General features: G+C 41.5%; 3 long non-coding RNA genes across 3 annotated transcripts; all 3 read right to left on the bottom strand.

Annotated features, from left to right (window-relative positions):
• Positions 1-6,892: 6,892 nt before the first annotated feature.
• LOC308409080 lies at positions 6,893-7,865 on the bottom strand. Its single transcript, XR_013973932.1, has 3 exons — positions 7,762-7,865; positions 7,606-7,676; positions 6,893-7,078 (listed from the first exon to the last, which is right to left on the bottom strand). It is a non-coding gene; the product is annotated as an uncharacterized lncRNA (long non-coding RNA).
• Positions 7,866-8,204: 339 nt separating this feature from the next.
• LOC308409314 lies at positions 8,205-8,724 on the bottom strand. The gene is made up of 3 exons (XR_013974002.1): positions 8,565-8,724; positions 8,417-8,482; positions 8,205-8,266 (listed from the first exon to the last, which is right to left on the bottom strand). It is a non-coding gene; the product is annotated as an uncharacterized lncRNA (long non-coding RNA).
• Positions 8,725-11,254: 2,530 nt separating this feature from the next.
• LOC308408844 lies at positions 11,255-11,879 on the bottom strand. Its single transcript, XR_013973856.1, has 3 exons — positions 11,712-11,879; positions 11,503-11,623; positions 11,255-11,424 (listed from the first exon to the last, which is right to left on the bottom strand). It is a non-coding gene; the product is annotated as an uncharacterized lncRNA (long non-coding RNA).
• Positions 11,880-13,011: the final 1,132 nt, after the last annotated feature.

Below are 13,011 nucleotides of genomic sequence, written 5' to 3'. Positions count from 1 at the left end.
GGGCTTATGTGCTTTGACATTTTGGTATTTGGCCCAGTATTTTTTTCCCAGCGCTTTTATAATGCATCTGATTGAACGCTGCTGCTTAAAACTGGCCCAAGATCAATTTCTTTGAAATTTAACCCCAAAATAGCGCATGTTTGGAAGTTTCTGAATAAACTAATCCTGTTACTGAAATCAGCTCGCTCATCGTACAGAGAACTGGGCCTGGGAAAACGCCTCTACCTATGTAATTTTTTTTGTTGTTTTTTTTGTTTATTGCCTCATTCTGTACTCTCAAATCCCAGATGTGGGGGCATCCTGCAGACAGAGGTTAAAATAATAGTGACTAAAATGCTGTCTGTGATGAATCATACTGCTTCAAGTTTCAAGTCTCTGTGCTGAGCTTTTGTCATCCTGAAAGCAGGAAATCAATCCTAAACCGGTCAGCCGCTCACAGTTCAGTGCCCGAAACTGTAAAAACCAGCAGCTCGGTCCTTTGAAAGATGTTTAGCAGTTAATCTGACTTTAGATTGAATGAGTAAGTCCTGTCACGCTTCCATCAGCGTACATCTCATCTCAGCATTTATTCTAGCGGCTCCTGTGATTGTCAGGCGGCGGCTCGTCCTGCTCGTTATCAAATTAGACTGAAGGCCTCCTTCAGCGAGAAAGAAATTGAAATTTTTTTTCTACTTTTTCTTTTCTTTAAGTAAATCACTGATCACTGGAAAAACCCCGGAGACATAGTAATAATCAAATTACTTTCAGCTGATGGGAAGTAGGGCTGATAATCGACATTGACGGGGACTGGAGGTTCCCCGCAGTAACCACATGGACGCGCGCGCACACACACACACACACACACGCACTCCAGCAGAATTCTTTCATGCTATGGCATGATATTATTTCTGCCTTGTTAGTTACATTCAGATCAGTTTCTTCTTACTTTCTTCGTTGTCTGTTCATTCTTTACCGCTTCTCCTTTCTCCTTGTTTCATGTCCCCTTGTTTTGTCTATCTTACCATCCCAGCTTCCTTCTTTCACTTTTCCTCATCACTCCACTGTTTTCCAAAAACTGTTTGCTTTCCATTCTCTGATCTCTGCCCTTTAATCTCTTATCTTTTCCTCTTAATCCATAATTCTCCTTTTCCTAGCCACCTTTTTTCTCCTTTTTCTTTTTTATTTCTCATTTTCTTTTCTTTATCTGTTTTTCTTTAATTCCCGACTTCCTCAAACAACAATCTCGCCATTAATTTTTCTCCCTTTTCCTCTAATTTTCCTTTTTATCCTCTTTATTGCTCCTTAAATGTCCTGTGAGGAGATTGCAGCAGGATGAAGTGATGATATAACTGATATGGCACACTCTGCTTCCAGCAGATATTTTCAGGAGTTCATGACCTCAAATTAAGCTACAGTACTTCTTTCGTTTCTTTCTCTTGTCAGCGCAGAAATAAAACCTGTGGCAATATTTTTCAGATGACACACTGATCTGGAAAATGTGTCTCAGATGGAAGAGACCTGCAATTAATGAGTTTATTAAAAAAAACGGAGCTAAATCAGAGAGGAAGCAAAGTATTTTCCGACCTATAATTGGAGGTGTTGTGTTGTCGCACGTCAGACAAGCCGACAATAGGGGACAATATTTCGACACTGTTAAATGCATCTGACTCATTATTTTGATGGCTGAAGGCTGATGGGCAGTTAAATAAAAGTTCTTCTAATTTTTTATTTTGTTTGAAAAGGGCAGCACGGTGGCACGGTGGTTAGCACTGTTGCCGCACAGCAAGAAGGTCCTGAGTTCAATTCCACCATCAGGCCGGGGTCTTTCTGTGTGGAGTTTGCATGTTCTCCCCGTGTTTGCGTGGGTTCTCTCCGGGTACTCCGGCTTCCTCCCACCGTCCAAAGACATGCAGCTTGTGGGGATAGGTTAATCGGATAATCCAAATTGCCACTAGGTGTGAATGTGCGAGTGAATGAGAGTGCGAATGGTTGTCTGTCCGTGTGTGTTGGCCCTGCGACAGACTGGCGACCTGTCCAGGGTGTACCCTGCCTCTCGCCCTATGACAGCTGGGATAGGCTCCAGCGCCCCCCGCGACCCTGAAAAGGATAAGCGGAAGCGAATGGATGGATGGATGGATGTTTGAAAACCTGTATGAAATACTGTATCAGTGTTCAAACTAGAGATGGCACGATACCACTTTTTTATGTCCGATACCGATACCGATATCATAAATTTGGATATCTGCCGATACCGATATGAATCCGATATAGTGTTTTTTAATCAACAAAACTGTTTTTTAAATATCTTGCTGCATTTTGTATAAGTTCATACTCAAGTTTAAAACAACAACTACACTAAAGCTATTCTGTTATACCTGTATGGAAAAAAAAAATATTTCATAGTTCAGCAATACTGATCAATCTAATAAACTTAAACCTACACCATCCTCCCTATTCTGGTATTTTAAAGAGTACTTAGCATAAATATTAAGCAACCTAACTAATAGGGTTCCAACTCCCAGCAACAACAAAAATAAATAAATAAAAAATAGGGAACCACCCCTCACGCTCCACCTCATGATGCTTAATCGACGTAATCAACCTTAATTTGATGCAGTGTGAAAAAAAATGCACAGAAATCAATAATTTTTCAAGAAATATTAAATAGATTCAACATCTTTCTTCAACAAAATTGCAGACTGCACAGATGGTACGTTCCCAAATGAAAAAGTACTATAGCTTACTAGGGTATATATATTAGACTTATTAGTTACTATATACAGTAATGGAGTTCTATTCATTTTGCATCAAATTAAAACTTTGGGTGTCAGATAATTATTTATTAAAAGCTAGACATTTTAAATGAGAATAAGAAAGAAAAGTATGTCTTTGTGCCCCCTTTTCCCTGTTAATGCCCTATCGGCCCCCCTGGCTAAACTTTGCTAGATCCGCCCCTGCACAGTTACCAGCCGTCAGCTACGTAGAAAAAGATCCTCGAGTAGAAAGTAATATTAAATAAATTCTAACAACAGCTTATCAAGCTTAAACGTGCTGCTGTTGCTCAGCCGCTGGTTTCCTCTTTCTGGTGCAAAGTGGGCCAAAAGAATAGAATAGAATAGAATAGAATAGAATAGAATAGAATAGAATAGAATAGAATAGAATAGCCTTTATTGTCATTGTACAGAGTACAACGAAATTGGAGTGCCACTCCCTTGGTGCAAGTTTCAATAATAAATATAAATGTAAAATATAAAAAGTACAAAAAAAACAATCGTAAGTACTCAAACAATAGTATGTACAATATATACAGGATAGCAGCATTAATATAATGACAGTATGAATAGCAGCATAATATAATGACAGTGACGGTATGGAATAGGTTCAATTGTTTTTGTGCTTATTTACTACGGTGATAGCTCTGGGAAAGAAGCTATCCCTGAATCTGTTTGTCCTGGTTTTATGTGACCTGTACCGTCGGCCTGACGGTAATAGTTCAAACAGTTGGTTGCTGGGGTGAGAGTGGTCCTTGATGATATTGCCAGCTCTGCTGAGGTACCGAGAGTTTGCAGTGACCTCCAGGCTGGGCAGAGAGCAGCCAGTGATCTTCTGGGCTGTGTTGATGACCCTCTGCAGTACTTTCCTGTCTGCAGCTGAGCACCCTGCATACCATGTTGTTATGCCGTACGTTAGGATGCTCTCTATGGTGGCTCTGTAAAATGTCACCAGCAGCCTCTCCTCCAGGTTGTTCCTCCTGAGCACTCTCAGAAAGTGGAGACGCTGCTGGGCCTTTTTAACCACCGCTGTAGTATTTGCAGTCCAGGAGAGGTCATCAGAGATCTGCACGCCCAGAAACCTCATGGAGTGTACCCTCTCCACACAGCTCCCGTGAATGTAAAGTGGGGCCGGGTCTGCTCTGCCCTTCCTGAAGTCCAAGATAAGTTCTTTAGTTTTCGTGGTGTTCAGTTGGAGGTTGTTAACTGAACACCACTCAGTCAGTCTGTTGACCTCATCTCTGTAGTCCGACTCATCCCCCCTTGAGATGAGTCCAACCACTGTGGTGTCATCCGCGAACTTTATGATGGTGTTTGAGAGATGGGTAGGGGAGCAGTCGGATGTGTAGAGCGTAAACAGGAGGGGACTCAAAACACATCCTTGTGGAGACCCGGTGCTGAGTGTGATGGTGCTGGACCAGTGGGGGCCGAGTCTGACAGACTGTGGTCTATTTGTCAGGAAGTCCTTGATCCAGAGGCAGATGGGGGTGGAGAGTCCCAGGTGAGACAGTTTCTGGACCAGGATCTCCGGGATGATATGATTGAATGCTGAGCTGAAGTCCAGAAAGAGCATTCTCACATAGCTTCCTCGGTGCTCCAGGTGACTCAGCGCAGTGTGGAGCGCTATGGTGATAGCGTCCTCGGTGGAACGATTTGTCCTGTAGGCAAATTGGTGGGGGTCCAGAGTGGGAGGCAGACCGGCCCTGATGTGCTGACAGACCAGTCTCTCAAAGCACTTCATCACTACAGGCGTAAGTGCAACAGGCCTGTAGTCATTTGGGCTGGCCACAGCTGTCTTCTTGGCGATGGGGATGATGGTGGAGGTTTTGAGGCAGGGCGGGACGGTGTTTGATGACAAGGAAAGGTTGAAGATTTTAGTGAAGACTCCGGTCAGTTCGTCAGCACATGCTCTGAGAACCTTTCCATGTATTCCATCAGGACCTGCCGCCTTCCTGGGATTCACTGACCTTAGAACACACCTCACTTGGTGCTCCCTAAGTGTTAGTGTGCCAGTGCTGGGGGCGGGTGGAAGTGGTGTGGCAGCTGAGGGCTTGGTCGTCTCAAAGCGGGCGAAGAAACGGTTTAGATCCTCAGCCAGTGAGGCATCAGTCCTAGATGTTGCCTGGTTATTGCTTCTGTAGTTGGTAATGTGATTGATCCCCTGCCACATTTTTCTGGGGTCGTTGTCAGCAAAGTGATCTTCAATCCTCCTCCTATAGGCAGCCTTAGCTTTCCTGATGCCTCTACTCAGGTCTGCCCTGGCCGCCCTATACGCAGCCCTGTCCCCTGATTTGAAGGCAGTGTTGCGGCTTTTTAGGAGGGATTGCACTTCGCTATTCATCCAGGGTTTTTGATTTGGAAACACCCTGACCCTTTTGTTGACGGTGACATTGTCAACACAGTTCCTGATGTACGAGAGTACAGTGTCCGTGTACTCCTGGAGGTTGTGGCTGGAGAATAAATCCCATACAGTTGTTGAGAAGCAGTCCTGCAGTTGAGAAAGGGCTCCTTCAGGCCAGGTTTTTATTGTCTTTGTCTGGGGCTTTGTTTTTCTCAGCAGGGGGGTGTAGGTGGGGGTGAGGGACATGCAGAGGTGGTCAGATCCAGCCAGGTGGGGGAGGGGTGTCGCTCTGAAAGCATGCCTGATGTTTGAATAGACATGGTCCAAAGTGTGTTCTCCTCTCGTAGCAAAGTCCACAAACTGGACAAATTTAGGAAGCACAGTCTTTAGGCACGCTTTGTTAAAGTCGCCGGCGACAATAAAAACCCCATCGGGGTGGGCAAGCTGTTGTTTGTTTATGGTGTTGAGCAAGAGGCTGAGAGCCGTGCTAACGTTAGCATCCGGCGGTATATAAACAGCTATCACAATAACTACTGTAAACTCCCTCGGGATGTAAAAAGGTCTGCACGAGACTGCCAGAACCTCCAAATTAGGAGAACAGTGTGTGTGAATGATCCTGCTGTTACAACACCACTCGTTATGCACGTAAACACATAGCCCCCCTCCTCTGCTTTTACCTGAGTTGCTGTTTCTGTCATGCCGGTGTAGCGTGCGGCCTGCTAACTCGACTGCAGCGTCGGGAATCAGCGGGTGAAGCCACGTCTCCGTAATAAGAATAATGCTGCAGTTACGTGCAAAGCTTGTGTTGGCTATCTGTAGCTCCAATTCGTCAAGTTTGTGGGTGATGGATCTGGCGTTCGATAGGAAAAGGCTCGGAAGTGCTGGCCGGTGTGGATGTTTGCGTAGCCTAGCGTCTGAGCCCGACCGGCATCCCCTCTTCTGCTTTCTTTCCCTCCGTAGCAAACTAGAGAGACGGACTCGCGACAGAAAAGCCGATCAGCTGATCGTTAAGCAGTTTCATGATTGAAGTAGCAGCAAGAAGAGGCAGTCGCTTGTTAAGCTTAACGCAGGAATGCTTTACAAACATTCAGAGATGGACTTACAGACTTGCTTTACTTCTCTCGGGATAACTTTGTCGAAGATGAAATGCCGGTGTTCTGACAAACCATCCTACTTTGGCAAACCGTCCTACCAGTAGGATAATTTTACGCTGCCATATGACAAACTGCCCTACTTTGGCAAAATGTCCTACTGTATGTAATTTATGCACATTTCTGCTGCCAAACAATAATTCCAGCACAAATTTAAGTAGGTATGATGGTTTGCCACTTAACTTTGCCCATCAGAGTATGTTTGTAGCTGATATTCATAAAGCCAGTTCGGTTTGACACTTTACCCATTAAAGTGTGCTTGTAGGTCACATTCACAAAGGTAGCATGTTTTGGCACACAATTCTTCCTGTCAGAGTATGCTTCTACTTTATAATAAAAAAAGTAGCATGTTTTGGCACGTAATTCTTCCCATCAGAATTGTGCTTCTACTTTATAATAACAAAGGTAGCATGTTTTGGCACGTAATTCTTCCCATCAGAAGTATGCTTCTACTTTATAATAACAAAGGTAGCATGTTTTGGCACGTAATTCTTCCCATCAGAATTATGCTTCTAGTTTATAATAACAACAGTAGCATGGTTTGGCACTTGTTTGTAGAAGCAGTCTGCATGCCAAAGTGCTTAAGTGATTGGAACACCTGACTATATAAACTTTGACAATGAACTCACTCCATTATAGTTACAGTATATATTTACTGAATATATTTACAGATACATATATTTGACATTTATAGATCCAACAGAACACAGGGAGAAAGAACTGAAAAAGAAACGGTGTACAAATTATGCACATTTGTCGCACAGGTACTTGACCAGGCTGCTCTCATATTGAGCACATCCAAAATGTGCCCATGTGGAACAAAACTCGCACTGCACCTGAAGAGGGAGAAGGGGGGGGGGGGGGGGGGGGGGGTGTAAGTGTGTTAACCAACATTATGAATTTGATGAGAAAATAATTACTACAATGGCTTGCAAAAGTATTCGGCCCCCGTGAACTTTTCCACATTTTGTCAGATTGCATTCACAAACATGAATCAATTTTATTGGAATTCCACGTGAAAGACCAATGTCTCTACCAGTCTCTAGCTGGTAGAGACAGACCCTAAAAGACTGGCAGCTGTAATTGCAGATAAAGGTGGTTCTACAAAGTATTGACTCAGGGGGCTGAATAATTACACACACCCCACTTTTCAGTTATTCATTTGTAAAAATTGTTTGGAATCATGTATGATTGTTGTTCCACTTCTCACGTGTACACCACTTTGTATTGGTCTTTCATGTGGAATTCCAATTACAATTGATTTGTGTTTGTGGCCGTAATGTGACAAAATGTGGAAAAGTTCAAGGGGGCCGAATACTATTGCAAGCCACTGTATATTGCATTTGTGGTTTATTTGTTTTACCATTTCAATCATACTGGACTCAGGATCGGCTTCCAGCATGAAACAAACCACACAGTAGTCATCAGCATTACCTAGAAACACACTGACATTAAACCTAACAGTTTTAAACAAAACTGAAAGTGCTATTGCAATACAAAAGCACATGACTCAACTTACTTTGATGCTCTAGCAGTTCGCAAGCAATTTCAGTGCAGTGCAGCCCAATGGCTTCTGGAGTGGACAGCACCCTAGTAACCTCTCCACTCAGAAGGTAATGTTCGGCAAACTGTAAAATATGTTACAGTAATTGCAAATGATTAACTTAATTCTAGTTAAATACATTAAATACAATTGCTTATTAAATACCTTCAACACTAAAACTCCACAACTGCTGGAGTCCATCTGCTTGCTGTGTGGCAGAGTCTCCATTTTCCAATCCACTCGGGACTCTTCCTTTCCTTTCATCTTCAGAAAATTCCTAATAAAAACAAAACAAGTTTTTAAAATGTAGCCAGCATTTTGCTCTAAATAAAAAGAAAAAAAACCCCACAAACCAAACAACCTAAAACAGATAATTAATGAATGATGAATACCTCAAGTTACGCATAACTTTCCTTTCATAACAACCTTCATTTCCAAGAGGGTCTAACAGCAGTACAGATTGTGAGGAGATTTTGACAACCTAAAATAAAAATTGTATTTAGTAGAATATGTGTATTACACTCACTTAAGTAAACATAATCAATTGTAAGCATTTTCAAAATAAGAATATGCTGCTAAAAAGAACAGTAAAACAAAAGAGAGAAAAAACACATGAGGTGTGAACATGTACCAGAAGGATCCAGTGTGCACCAGAGTTCAGTGGGCACAACCAAATGTCCTCAGCCGGAAACAACATCTGTGGAATATTTTTAAGTTTATAAAGGTTTAGATTTATTTACATAACATACACTATATAACCAATATAACATCTACATTACCTTGCTGACACATTTAAACTTCCCAGAAAACAGAGAGGTTGCAACAACGCAAGACAACTGATACACGGGTTTCTGAAAAATGCAAGATTTTTTTTTCTTTTTTAAAAAGATTACAAAATTGTATAAAATACCTTTGTGAAATAACCGGCATACGTTCTTACTTGCCTTTTGTTTCTTAATGAGGCAGTGCAGGTATGCATCAATGACCTGTTTGGATTAAAAGAAGATTATTTTTACAGACCACCACTAGGACCAAAAATGATTATTTCACTTACCTCATCAGAAAGCCACCCACTGTCCTCCAGTGTGCGAAAAGAAGAGTCATACAATTTGTATGGCCCAACGACTGCCTCCACACACCCGGTGTCTTTTGCAGCCCAAAGCCACTTCACTAAAAAACAAAATATGATAAGTTTCTTTAGTAATAACAGTTACCATTTGAAAATCACGGTCAATGGCCAACGGGCCACAAGCAGACAAGGGCCAACGGGCCACAAGCAGACAAGGGCCAACGGGCCAACAACATAAACATGCCAGAGGGGAGTAGCTTTATGTAAACCAGAAATTAGCCAAAATTGGACCAACAGGTCAAAATTAGCAAGAGGGGAGAAAAAAATAAAACATTCTATACATTAGACTAGCCAAACAGGCAACAATTGACCAACCGGTCAGAATGAGATTTTTAGCTATGCCACCTTTTTCTTGCGTGCTGGGTTTCTGGGGGGTCACTGGTACAAGCTCTTCTGGTGCTTGGACTGATTTTACCTGAGCTATTTTTGGTCCAAACTGAATGACAGAGGATCTGTTATTTTGCAGCGCTTCATGTTGATGCTGAGGACTGCAAGGCCACATCTCAGAAGATGGGCTACTCTCAACAGGTTCAGTTGGAGTTGAGACTTGGACAGGGTGGCTTGTTCTATAGGGTTTAATGTGGTCAATACTGTATAGACTTTTTAAAGTATTTCCCTCAGCGTTTTTCAGTCTAACACATTTTCCACTGAAGTCATCAATTGTGTAGGAACCTGAAAAATCCGGTTCAAGTCTTCCTCCTTTTCGCCCACGTTTCCTCATATTTAGAAGCAGAATTTGATCCCCTACATTGTACACAACATTTTTGTACTTTTTCAGGGCCCGCTTGGCGTATGCAACCTTTTGCTTGTCTTGTGACTTCGCAATGTTTTCTTGTGCAGTTTCTTTAACTGCATGTTGTGCTTCACTTTCAGACTGTACATAGTCACTGTACCTTTTGTTGTCTGGCAGAATGATGTTGGAAATCTAAAATTTTGTAGATATTAGCAATTAAAACAAGATGATATCATATTCATAAAGACATTACTGGGTTTTTTTCTTAAATGGTTTCAATTCTTGGTTCTAACATAGAAAGAATTTGACAAACACTCACCGGCACTTGAGCAGGCACTTCTGATGGAAATACTGCCTCTCTTCCATACATCAGAAAAAAAGGTGTGTATTTTGTTGTGGTGTGTACTTTTGACCGAAGTGAAAACAGGGTGGGCTCTAGATACAGATCCCAGTTATTCTGCTGGTCATTCACCAGTTTTCGGAGGGCTCTAAATGCAGGCATAGAAATATGTAAACACAGGAAGTAAGACAGAAAGTTCAATTAGAAGTAAAGAAATTAATAAATTATTAAGTAACAATTAAGTTTGAATAACATAAGTAATGTTATTAAAAACTGATAGATAAAAATTAGGCATACCTTTTTATGTTGTCATTTGTCTTTTCATCTAGACCATTGGTCTGTGGATGGTATGCTGCTGTGACACTTCTTTCAATTTGCAATAACTTGCAAAGATCAGAGTTGAGCTTCAACAGATAAGGACAAGGTTATACTGCTTATACAAGCACACAAGAAAAAATCTTTGACCCCAGTGAAGTAAAGTTAAAAAATGTAACTGAAAATTATTTAACACTTACTTCATTCACAAACTCTCTGCCTTGGTCTGACAAAATCCTTTTGGGGCAGCCATGTCTATATATAATGGAGCACAAGTGCTGGGCTACCTCAGATGCAGATTTCGTTTTTAATGGGAAAGCTTCAACCCATTTTGAAAAGTAGTCAGTTGCAGTAAGTATATACTGGAAGCCGCTTGAAGTTTTAGGAAGAGGTCCAGTAAGATCTATACCAATAAGTTCCCACACTTTAGACACCTATCAAGGAAAAATTAATAATTTGAATAACAATTTGTATAATGTACACATTAACATTGATGGTTAAAATTAGTTGGCAAACCCTCCTGCCTTTATGAATATGAGCTACAAGCATAGTTTGATGGGTAAACGGGGCATAATATTTACCTGAATACACTGCAACGGTTGCACAGCAGTCAGTGGTTTCCCAACTTTTTGACACTGGTCACATTCCAGAATCTTTAAGGTAAAAATATTTATGGAGTTCACGTAAATGTTCAACATTCTCATTTGTAAAAAACAAAAAACAAAAACACTTAATGACATATTCTCTAACGAACAAACTATTTAGCAACAATAGTTTGTGTGCGCATCTTCAAATCTCTGTCAGGCCTACAGGTTATTACTGTAATATCACTAATTAACCATATTTATTTATATTTTGCAAGTGTACAGTTTCTCTTTTAACTGATATCAAAAAATTTGCTAATTTTAAACACTATTTAACAACAATACAAACAGTTAATACATACCCATGTTTTAATGTCAACTGTCATACCAAACCAGTAAAATCTGGAACACACTGCATTTAGCGTTTTGTGTGTGCCAGTGTGTCCTCCAATTGGAGATGAATGAAACTCATGAAATATCTTCCTGGCATCATCCATGGTTTTTACTACTCTTCTGGTTCCAACAAAGAGTTCTCCATCTGCAGTAAAACAATATATATTTAGAAATTAATTTAACCACATATATGAGTTGTTAGTATTAACAATAAATTACTGACCCTTTTGTTTGAATTTTGAGGCATATCTTCTGAGGTTTTGCCTCTGAGCCTTGTCATATCCTGAAAGGGTAGGAGCCCGCAGAAATGAACGCGTAAATCTCTTCCCACTTCTTCTCCATATCTACGAATGTCAGTAAACATTTTCTTATGAGCTTCAATATGTGCAGTTGACAATGCAAATAATTTAACTTATTAAATAACGACATTACCGAAACAGCCTTAAAACACTGAAGCTGCGGACTCAAAAGTGTTGTGCAAATACCACGTGTCCAGTAACTTGACAGCAGACTTCACCGAATCTGCAAATTTGACAGTTTTGTGCAGAAAGCAGATAGCGACTTCACTTTAATATTGACAAACAATCACAAAGGCTTAAAAAATCAAGTATCAACGTCAATAAAAAGTACTAATACTTACTACTTACCTATTCTCCTGCAAATATGACAATGGAGTAGCGTGAAATCACAGCCGGATGCGCTTAGCTTCCCTTTTTGTGTTGTGCGCATGCACGCACATGCTCAGGAACAACGGGTAGGACCGTTTACGGGGTAGGAGAAATTCCCAGAACACCGGGTTGCTAGCGAAGCTCCAAATGCTATCCAGACCACCGACAGGTCCCGTATGCCACAGCCGCTCTATCACGTGATGCATACTGCTCCGACGTGCTAACGTTCTGAGGCGAGTTACGGCGTGTTGCAAGTTTTGTGAGGTGCTTTCGTGATATTTAATGGATCGGATTACATTTTTTATTTTTCTCCGATATCCGATCCAGTAATTTAGGTCAGTATCGGACTGATACCGATACGTAATATCGGATCGGTCCATCTCTAGTTCAAACAGATGTTTTGTTGGTATCTTCTAAACGTTAGTGCACACATTTCCATTTATCATGAACACTCATTTGCATCAGTAAGAACAGGTTCCAGGTTGAGGAGCTCAACCAGGAGGATGCTGATCCCTTCCTTCAGCGCTCTGCACTGAATCCATCCTCGAGGTTCACAACATCAGAGTTCGATACATCCTCGAGTGTCTGAGGAAGAATATCCAACAAAAGTTATAATGACAAATTTTCACTCACTACCTGCCCTGCTTGGATACAATATATCCTTCCATCCATCCCTCCACCCTGGGCCGGGTCACATGGGCAGCGATCTAAGCAGAGAAACCCAGTCTTCCCCGTCCCCCAGCTACATCCTCCAGCTTATCCAGGGAAACACCAAGACGGAGGATTGAGGCACTCCCAGGATGGCCAAACCGCCTCATATGGCTTTTTTCAATGTTTAGGACTAGTGGCTCTACCCTCGCCTATATTTTTAAAATACATTTGTACTTATACCACTGAGCCAATTAGTATATAGATTTGGAGGACTCTTACACCCCGTGTTATACAGGGAATCACACAAAGCATTAGAAGGAGGCACTTTAAACTCCGTCAGGCTGGTTTTGGATAAACTACACAAAGCATTTGCTGGAACTTCTGCTTCAGTGATGAGATGAGCTTTGAAAGTT

This window comes from Rhamphochromis sp. 'chilingali', assembly GCF_963969265.1.
Source record: "Rhamphochromis sp. 'chilingali' genome assembly, chromosome: 13".
Taxonomy (NCBI): Eukaryota; Metazoa; Chordata; class Actinopteri; order Cichliformes; family Cichlidae; genus Rhamphochromis; species Rhamphochromis sp. 'chilingali'.
The sequence above is the reverse complement of the archived record's forward strand: the minus strand, read 5'-3'. Positions and strand labels throughout refer to the sequence as shown.